An 8,620-nucleotide genomic window follows, 5' to 3' on the forward strand; every position below is an offset into this window, starting at 1 on the left:
GGAATAAAGTGAGCCATCTTGGAAAAGCGGTCAGCGACCACCCAAATGACCGTACAACCGGCAGAGACGGGGAGATCAGTTATAAAGTCCATTGCTATATGCTGCCAGGGGGCAGCAGGTACAGGAAGCGGAAGGAGGCGTCCGGCTGGCAGATGTCTCAGGACTTTGTTGCGGGCGCAGGACACACAGGCAGAAACAAAGTCTATTATGTCCTTGTGCAGGGTAGGCCACCAATAGTGCCGGGCAATAAGCTGGAGGGTCTTTTTCTGACCGGCGTGGCCAGCTAGTTTAGACGAATGGCCCCAGTGTAGGATCTTCTCCCGATCAGGTACTGAAACAAACGTTTTACCGGGAGGGAGACGATTTAGACTCACGGGAGCCACCTGCATTACTCTGGCGGGATCGATGATATGTTTAGGTTCTTCCTCGAGATCGGACACCAGAAAGGATCGGGACAAGGCGTCTGCTTTGACGTTTTTGTCAGCCGGGCGAAAATGAAGAACAAAATCAAAGCAAGCAAAAAACAAGGACCACCGGGCTTGGCTCGGGTTAAGTCTCTGGGCATGCTGGAGGTAAGCCAAGTTCTTGTGGTCAGTGTAAATTATTACCGGATGAAGAGCCCCCTCGAGTAGGTAACGCCACTCCTCCAACGCCAGCTTGATGGCCAATAACTCTCGGTCTCCTATGGAATAGTTGCGCTCAGAAGAGGAGAAGAGTTTGGAGAAGAAGCCACAAGTTACCATTCTCCCGGAAGATGATTTTTGAGTAAGTACCGCTCCGGCTCCAGAGGAGGAGGCGTCAACTTCCAGGAAGAACTGCTTGTTGCCGTCCGGGCGATGCAGCACCGGGGCGGAAGAGAAGGCCTGTTTTAGGGAAAGAAAGGCCTCCTCTGCTTCGGGCGGCCACTCTTTGGGATTAGTACCCTTACGGGTGAGCGCGGAAATTGGGGCAGTCCGGGAAGAGAAGTGCGGGATGAAGAGGCGGTAATAGTTGGCGAAGCCCAGGAACCGTTGAATAGCCTTCAACCCCTCTGGTCGGGGCCATTTCTCGATGGCAGACAGTTTCTCAGGATCCATTTGTAGGCCGGTCTGAGAGATAATGTAGCCCAGAAACGGAAGCGAGGTCTGCTCAAAGAGGCACTTCTCATATTTAGCGTAGAGATGGTTCTGCCTGAGCCTGAGCAGGACCTGACGAACATCCCTCCGGTGAGTCTGGAGATCCGGAGAGAAGACCAAGATGTCGTCCAGGTACACCACTACGCAGGAGTAGAGAAGGTCCCGGAAGATGTCATTGACCAACTCTTGAAAGACGGCAGGAGCGTTACAGAGGCCAAAGGGCATTACCAGATATTCATAGTGGCCGTCCCGGGTGTTGAATGCCGTCTTCCATTCATCCCCCTGACGGATACGAACCAGGTTGTACGCCCCACGGAGGTCCAGTTTGGTGAAGATTCTAGCCCCCCTCAGACGATCAAATAACTCCGGAATGAGCGGAAGGGGGTACTTATTCTTCACCGTGATCTGGTTAAGGCCTCTATAGTCTATACAGGGACGGAGAGAGCCGTCCTTCTTTTTGACGAAAAAGAAGCCTGCTCCCGCCGGGGAGGTAGATTTCCGGATGAATCCCCTGGCCAGATTCTCCTCAATATATTCGGACATCGACCGGGTCTCAGCAGCGGATAATGGATAAATACGCCCACGGGGAGGAGAAGTACCAGGTAACAGGTCGATAGGGCAGTCGTATGGTCTATGAGGGGGTAGTGTCTCTGCCTCCTTTTTATTAAAGACATCAGCATAAGACCAATAAGGAATCGGAAGTCCAGGTAGATTAGCTGGGGTAGGAGAAGGACGGACGGGATGAACGGGAACCAGACAGGTCTTATGGCAGCCCTGTCCCCAGCGAAGGACTTCTCCGGTCTGCCAGTCAAGAACGGGTGCATGTTTCTGGAGCCAAGGTAGGCCTAGCAAGAGGGCGTGAGAGAGTCCAGGCAGAACATGGAAGGAGATACTTTCAGAATGCAGCATTCCCACCTGCAGAGTAATGGATTCGGTGATGAGTTGGATGGGGCGTGGTAAGAGCCCCCCATCCACGGCAGCAACAGACAAGGGTACAGCCAGAGGTTTGGTGGGGATGCGGTATTTCTCTACCAGGGACTGTGAAATAAGATTCCCGGCTGCTCCAGAGTCCAGTTGGGCTAGTTCGAAATAACGGTTCTCCCCGTAGACGATTGAAACTGACAACAGCAGGGATGGAGAGGATTTATTCTTGTCTAGGTGGACCTCTCTGAGCGAACCTAGACACAGGCGTTTCCCGACCTCTCCAGGCAGGCACGGATCCGGTGCTCCTTACTGCCACAGTAGAAGCAGGTCCCCTCGGCACGGCGTAAGTCCTGACGGGTCTTGACCATCTTGGTCTGGTCGACCTGCATAGGCTCAGGAGGGTGTACCTGGTTAGAGACAGAAGGAGTAACGGGTTTCTGAAAAGTAGGAGCTAGACGTGGTAACCTCCTCTCACGGGTGACCTCTCTGGCACGCTCCTGGAACCGTAGGTCAATCCGGGTGGCAAGAGTTATTAAGTCATCGAGAGTGGTAGGAATGTCCCGACCGGCAAGTTCATCTTTAATACGGCCGGACAGACCCTCCCAGAAGACGGAAACCAGAGCGTCGTTATCCCAGGCCAGCTCCGAGGCAAGGGTACGGAACCGTATGGCATATTGGCCCACGGTGAGACTTTCCTGACGGAGGCGTAGCAACGATGATGTGGATGAGGTCTTCCGTCCGGGTTCGTCGAAGACTTTCCGGAAAGCCGTGAGAAAAGCAGGCAAGTTGGACACCAGGGGGTCTCCTCTCTCCCATAGAGGATTTAGCCAGGCCAGGGCCTCCCCGGTGAGATGGGACATGATGAATGCAATTTTGGCTCGGTCGGAGTTAAACTGGTGGGACAATAGTTCAAAGTGCAGGGTGCACTGATTTATGAAGCCCCGAGCCTGGGCTGAGTCGCCTCCGAAGCGAGGAGGTGCAGAAAGCCGAGGTCCGGGGTAGGATATCATGGTGTTAGTGGACAGCGGAGCTGCCGGATTGCGAGACATGGCACTGGCGGAGGTTGTTGGTGGAGCAGTCAGAGTGTTCAGGCGAGTATTGACATTCCGCAGGTGACCCAGGATGGACTCCTGTTGGGACCTTTGACGGGACAGTTCATGACACAGGTCCGAGAGCGAGGGAGCTTGGGTGCCACCGGGTTCCATGGCCCGAGCAAACTGTAACGGGTCTGGGAGGCGGAACCTCTGGGCTACTATACAAGGGAGCGGTCCTTGTAAGGGAGCGGGTGGCGACCAGGCAGGCAGTCACAGCAGGTGACCGGGACAGTCTCTGGGTGTACGGGCAGGAGGTCACGGCAAGTGATCAGGGCAGTCTCTGGAAGAACGGGCTGGAGGTCACGGCAAGTGACCGGGGCAGTCTCTAGGTAAAGGGTAGGTACGACCTGTGATGGCTGAACCTCCAGGTAGGCTAGCAAGGCAGATGGAGGATGTGTGCTCCCAGGTGAGCAAGCGAGAGTCTCTGGAATAGCAGGTGGTCACAGCACGTGACGGCGGAGCCTCCAGGTAGGCAAGCAGGCAGGTAGCGGAGAAGCGCTCCCAGGTGAGCGGGCAAGAGTCTCTGGAATAGCTGGTGGTCCCAGCACGTGACAGCGGAGCCCCCGGGCAGGCAAACAGGCAGGTAGCGGAGAAGCGCTCCCAGGTGAGCGGGCAAGAGTCTGGAATAGCTGGTGGTCACAGCACGTGACAGCGGAGCCTCCGGGCAGGCAAGCAGGCAGGTAGCGGAGAAGCGCTCCCAGGTGAGCGGGCAAGAGTCTGGAATAGCTGGTGGTCACAGCACGTGACAGCGGAGCCTCCGGGCAGGCAAGCAGGCAGGTAGCGGAGAAGCGCTCCCAGGTGAGCGGGCAAGCTGGTCCATAGACAGACTGACTGGAGTTGTAAGGCAGACCGTCGGACCTCAGGCAAGCAGGCAGGTAGCTGATGTGCGCTCCCAGGTGAGCGGGCAAGTTGGTCCTTAGACAGACTGACCGGAGTTGTAAGGCAGACCGTCGGACCTCAGGCAGGCAGGCAGGTAACAGGAAATCAGGCAGGATTAGGACAGCAAGCTGGCAGGAATCTGGCAGGTAACTGGCAGGTAACTGGCAACGGGACCTGAGGGCTGAAGCAGAGTAGAACGGTGCAACAACATTGCTCGGGCACCTCCATTTTGGAGGAGGTGCCTTATATATGGTAAAGTCCTCCGGCCATTGGCCGGGGACTCCTTAGGACGGCGCGCGCGGCCCCTTTAAGAGGGAGGAAGGGCGCGCGCGCGCGCCCTAAGCACAGTGGCCGGGAAGGAGCGCGCGCTGCCAGCAGAGCGGGAGAGGGACGCCGGGCACGGAGCAGAGCGGTGAGGGGAACAGCGTCCCTGCCTAGCAGAGGGCAGGGACGCCGGCACTACACTGCCTCCCAAAAAATGGAATAGAAAGAGATAAAAAGATGTAATTTGTCCGAATAAAAACGTCAACTCGTCCTGCAAAAAACAAGCCTCACATGACTCTGTCGGCAGAAATATGGAAAAATTATAGCTATCAAAATATGGCAATGCAAAAACTTGTTTTTACAATAAAAAGCGTCTTTTAGTGTGTGACAGCAGCGAAACAATATATAAATAAAACAAATTCTTCACCTGCTGTTGATTTGTTCATTCTGCCTCCCAAAGATTGCAATAAGGCTCGGCGTACATTTATATCTGTAGCGATGACAGCCCGCCTAATTTACGGGTGCATGCCTCCAGAGGCATGAGCTGGGCATAAGATACTGGTCACTACAACATACTGGTCACTACAATGGCAGTTTACAATATTCACTTAGCAATATACAATGCTGCTTGTTTCTGGAAAACATCCATGGAGTCAAAATCATCACTATACCTGTAGATAAATTCACAAAGGGGGATTCTGCTCTTCTAGTACATAGGAGCTCTGTATATGGACTCCGCAAAGTATTCTAGGAAAATCTGTGCTCCAGGAGGCAAAAAGCGCTCTGTCCCTCCCCAGTCTCGCCATATGGCTAAGCAGTAATGAGCAGCCACATATGGGGTATTTCTACATTCAGCAGAAATTGTGGGAAAAATTTTGGTGCAATTTTTACCCATTTCCCAGTGTGAAAATGTAGAATCTAGGGCTAAAACAAAATTTTGGTGGTATAAATGTAATTATTTTTTCTGCACTGCCCAATGGTATAAAATGCTCTGACACACCTGTGGTGTCAATATGATCACTTCACCCCTAGATAAATTCATTGAGAGGTGTAGTTTGTAAAATGGGGTCACTTATTTAGGGTTCGGCTGATTTGGCACCCCAGGGGCTCTACCAATGTGACATGGCACCCTCAAACCAGTCCAGCAAAATCTGAACTCCAATTTCATGCTTCTTCCCTTCTGAGCTTTGTACTATCCCTCAAAAGTAGTTTTCGACCACATATGGAGTCTGCGTACTCAGGAAAAATTGCACAACAAATATTGGGGTCCATTTTCTCATGTTAACCTTGTGAAAATGCAAAATTTGGGACTAAAAAACATTCTTGCGGGAAAAATTTGATTTTTGTATTTTCACGGCTCAACGTTATAAACTTCTGTGAAGCATCTGGGGGTTCAAGGTGCTCACCACACATCTAGATAAGTTTCCTGAGGTATCTGGTTTCCAAAATGGTGTAACTTGTGGGGGTTTCCACTGTTTAGGCACATCAGGGGCACTCCAAATGCGACATGGAGTTCACTAATTATTCCAGAAAATTTTGCATTCAAAAAGTCAAATGGCGCTCCTTCACTACCAAACCCTGCCATATGCTCAAACAGTAGTTTTCCTCCACATATTGGGTATCTGCATACTGAGGAGAAATTGCATAACGAATTGTAGGTTGCAATTTCTCCTGTTACCCTAGTAAAAATGCAAAATTTGGGGTTAAAAGAAACATTTTTGTGGAAAAATGTGATTTCTTTATTTTCACGGCTCAACATTATAAACTTCTTTGAAGCACCTGGAGGTTCAAGGTGCTCACTACACATCTATACAAGTTCCCTGAGGGATCTAGTTTCCAGAATGGTGTCACCTATAGGGGATTTCCACTATTTAGGCAAATCAGTGACTCTCCAAACGTGACATGGCGTTCGCTAATTATTGCAGCAAATTTTACATTCAAAAAGTCAAATGGCGCTAGTTTCCTTCCGAGCCCTGCAGTGCGCCCAAGCAGTGGTTTTCCCCCACATATTGGGAATCAGTGTGCTCAGGAGAAATTGTACAACAAATTTTGGGGTTTATTTTCTCTTGTTACCCTTGTGAAAGTAAAAAAAATGGGGTCTGAAGTAACATTTTTGTGAAAAAAAGTTAAATGTTTATTTTTTCCTTTCACATTCCATTAATTATTGTGAAGCACCTGAAGGGTTAATAAACTTCTTGAATGTGTTTTTTATGACCTTGAGGGGTGCAGTTTTTAGAATGGTGTCACTTTTGGGTATTTTATGTCATATAGACCCCTCAAAGTCACTTCAAATGTGATGTGGTCCCTAAAAATATGGTTTTGTAAATTTTGTTGAAAAATGAGAACTGACTGGTCAACTTTTAACCCTTATAACTTCTAAACAAAAAAAAATGTTTTCATAATTGTGCTGATGTAAAGTAGACATGTGGGAAATGTTATTTATTATCTTTTTTGTGTGACATGACTGATTTAAGGGCATAAAAATTAAAACCAAATTTCCGATTTTTTTCACAAAAAAATGTAAGTCATATCAAAGAAATTTTACCACTATCATGAAGTACAATATGTTACGAAAAAACAGTCTCAGAATTACCGGGATTCGTTGAAGCGTTCCAGAGTTATTACCACATAAAGTGACACTGGTCAGAATTAAAAAAAATGGTCTGGTCAAGAAGTTGAAAACAGGCTTTGGGCTGAAGGGGTTAAAGAGGTTACCTGGCATTCTGCTGAAAGTATGCAGTCACTTATGTGACTTTATGTGACTGCAGACTTCTGAATCCTTACACGGAACACAATACACACTGTCAGGATTCTTTAGTATTGCTGCCAAGAGTGGGCAGTCACGTCGCAAGTATGCGATTTGCATATAAGTGAATTGAGCGAGACCATGCACGTCTAGCCGACACATGACTACATGTATGCAAACCATACACTTGCGAGCACGTGACCACCCATGACTGCAGACTATTAGCAGAAGACTGGAGAACCTCTTTAAATGAATGTATAAGGTATTTCGCCTTGACACCCTAATACTTGCTGATGACAAATTTAAATGTACAATATAACAATATGAAGTTATGGAGATTCTAATGAGTTCACAATATAAATTGCCAGGACTATAAAAATATAAAAATGTCTATTCTATGCGCTATTAGTTTTCCATCATTTCTGTAACATATTTAACCCAGCATGCACATAAATTAAAATATATTTCCAATGCAGAGAAATCATCTTTAATACATTAAATACAATGTCGCCTGGGGAATAGTCTGATATGAATGTTGAGTTCAAACAGATTCTTAAGAAGAAATAATTCTCTCCTGTGGGTATATAACCAATAGATAATGATTAGGGCAGCACTGTGTCCCTGCGTATATCAGGTCATGTGAGTTGAGAAGACTTGTTGGTATATAGACTCATGGTCGAAAGTGTTGGCACCCTTGAAATTGTTCCAGAAAATTAAGTATTTTTCCCAGAAAATTATTGCAATTACTCGGTTTGTTATACACTTGTTTATTTCCTTTGTGTGTATTGGAACAACACAAAAAAACCTGAGAAAAAAAGGCAAATTGGACATAATTTTACACAAAACCCCAAAAATGGGCTGGACAAAATTGTTGCCACTCTCAACTCAATATTTGGTTGCACACCTTTTGGAATAAATAACTGCAATGAATCGCTTCCTATAACCATCAACAAGCTTCTTACACCTCTCAACTGGGATTTTGGACCATTTGGATCAATTTTAAGATCTCTCCACAGGTGTTCAATGAGATTTATATCCAGACCCATTGCTGGCCACTTTAGAACTCTCCAGCACTTTGTTTCCATCCATTTCTGCGTGCTTCTTGAAGTATGGTTGGGGTCATTGTCCTGCTGAAAGACCCACGACCTAGGATGCAATCCCAGCTTCCTGATGCTGGGCACCACACTGTGATCCAAAATCCTTTGGTAATCTTCAGATTTCATGATGCCTTGCACAAAGTCAAGGCACCCAGTGCCAGAGGCAGAAAAACAACCCCAAAACATCTTTGAATCTCCACCATATTTGGTACTGTGTTCTTTTCTTTGTGGGCCTCATTCCATTTTCGGTAAACATTAGAATGATGTGCTTTACTGAAAAGCTCTATCTTGGTCTCATCTGTCCACAAGACACTTTACAAGAAGGATTTTGGCTTAGTGACGTACATTTTGGCAAACTGTAGTCTAGCTTTTTTATGTCCCTGTGTCAGCAGTGGGGTCCTCCTGGGTCTCCTGACATAGCATTACATTTCATTTAAATGTTGACAGATAGTTCGTGCTGACACTGATGCACCTTGAGCCTGCAGGACAGCTTGAATTTCT

This window comes from Phyllobates terribilis, unplaced genomic scaffold, assembly GCF_046119375.1.
Source record: "Phyllobates terribilis strain yellow unplaced genomic scaffold, ASM4611937v1 Scaffold_3__8_contigs__length_932513732, whole genome shotgun sequence".
NCBI classification, from domain to species: Eukaryota; Metazoa; Chordata; class Amphibia; order Anura; family Dendrobatidae; genus Phyllobates; species Phyllobates terribilis.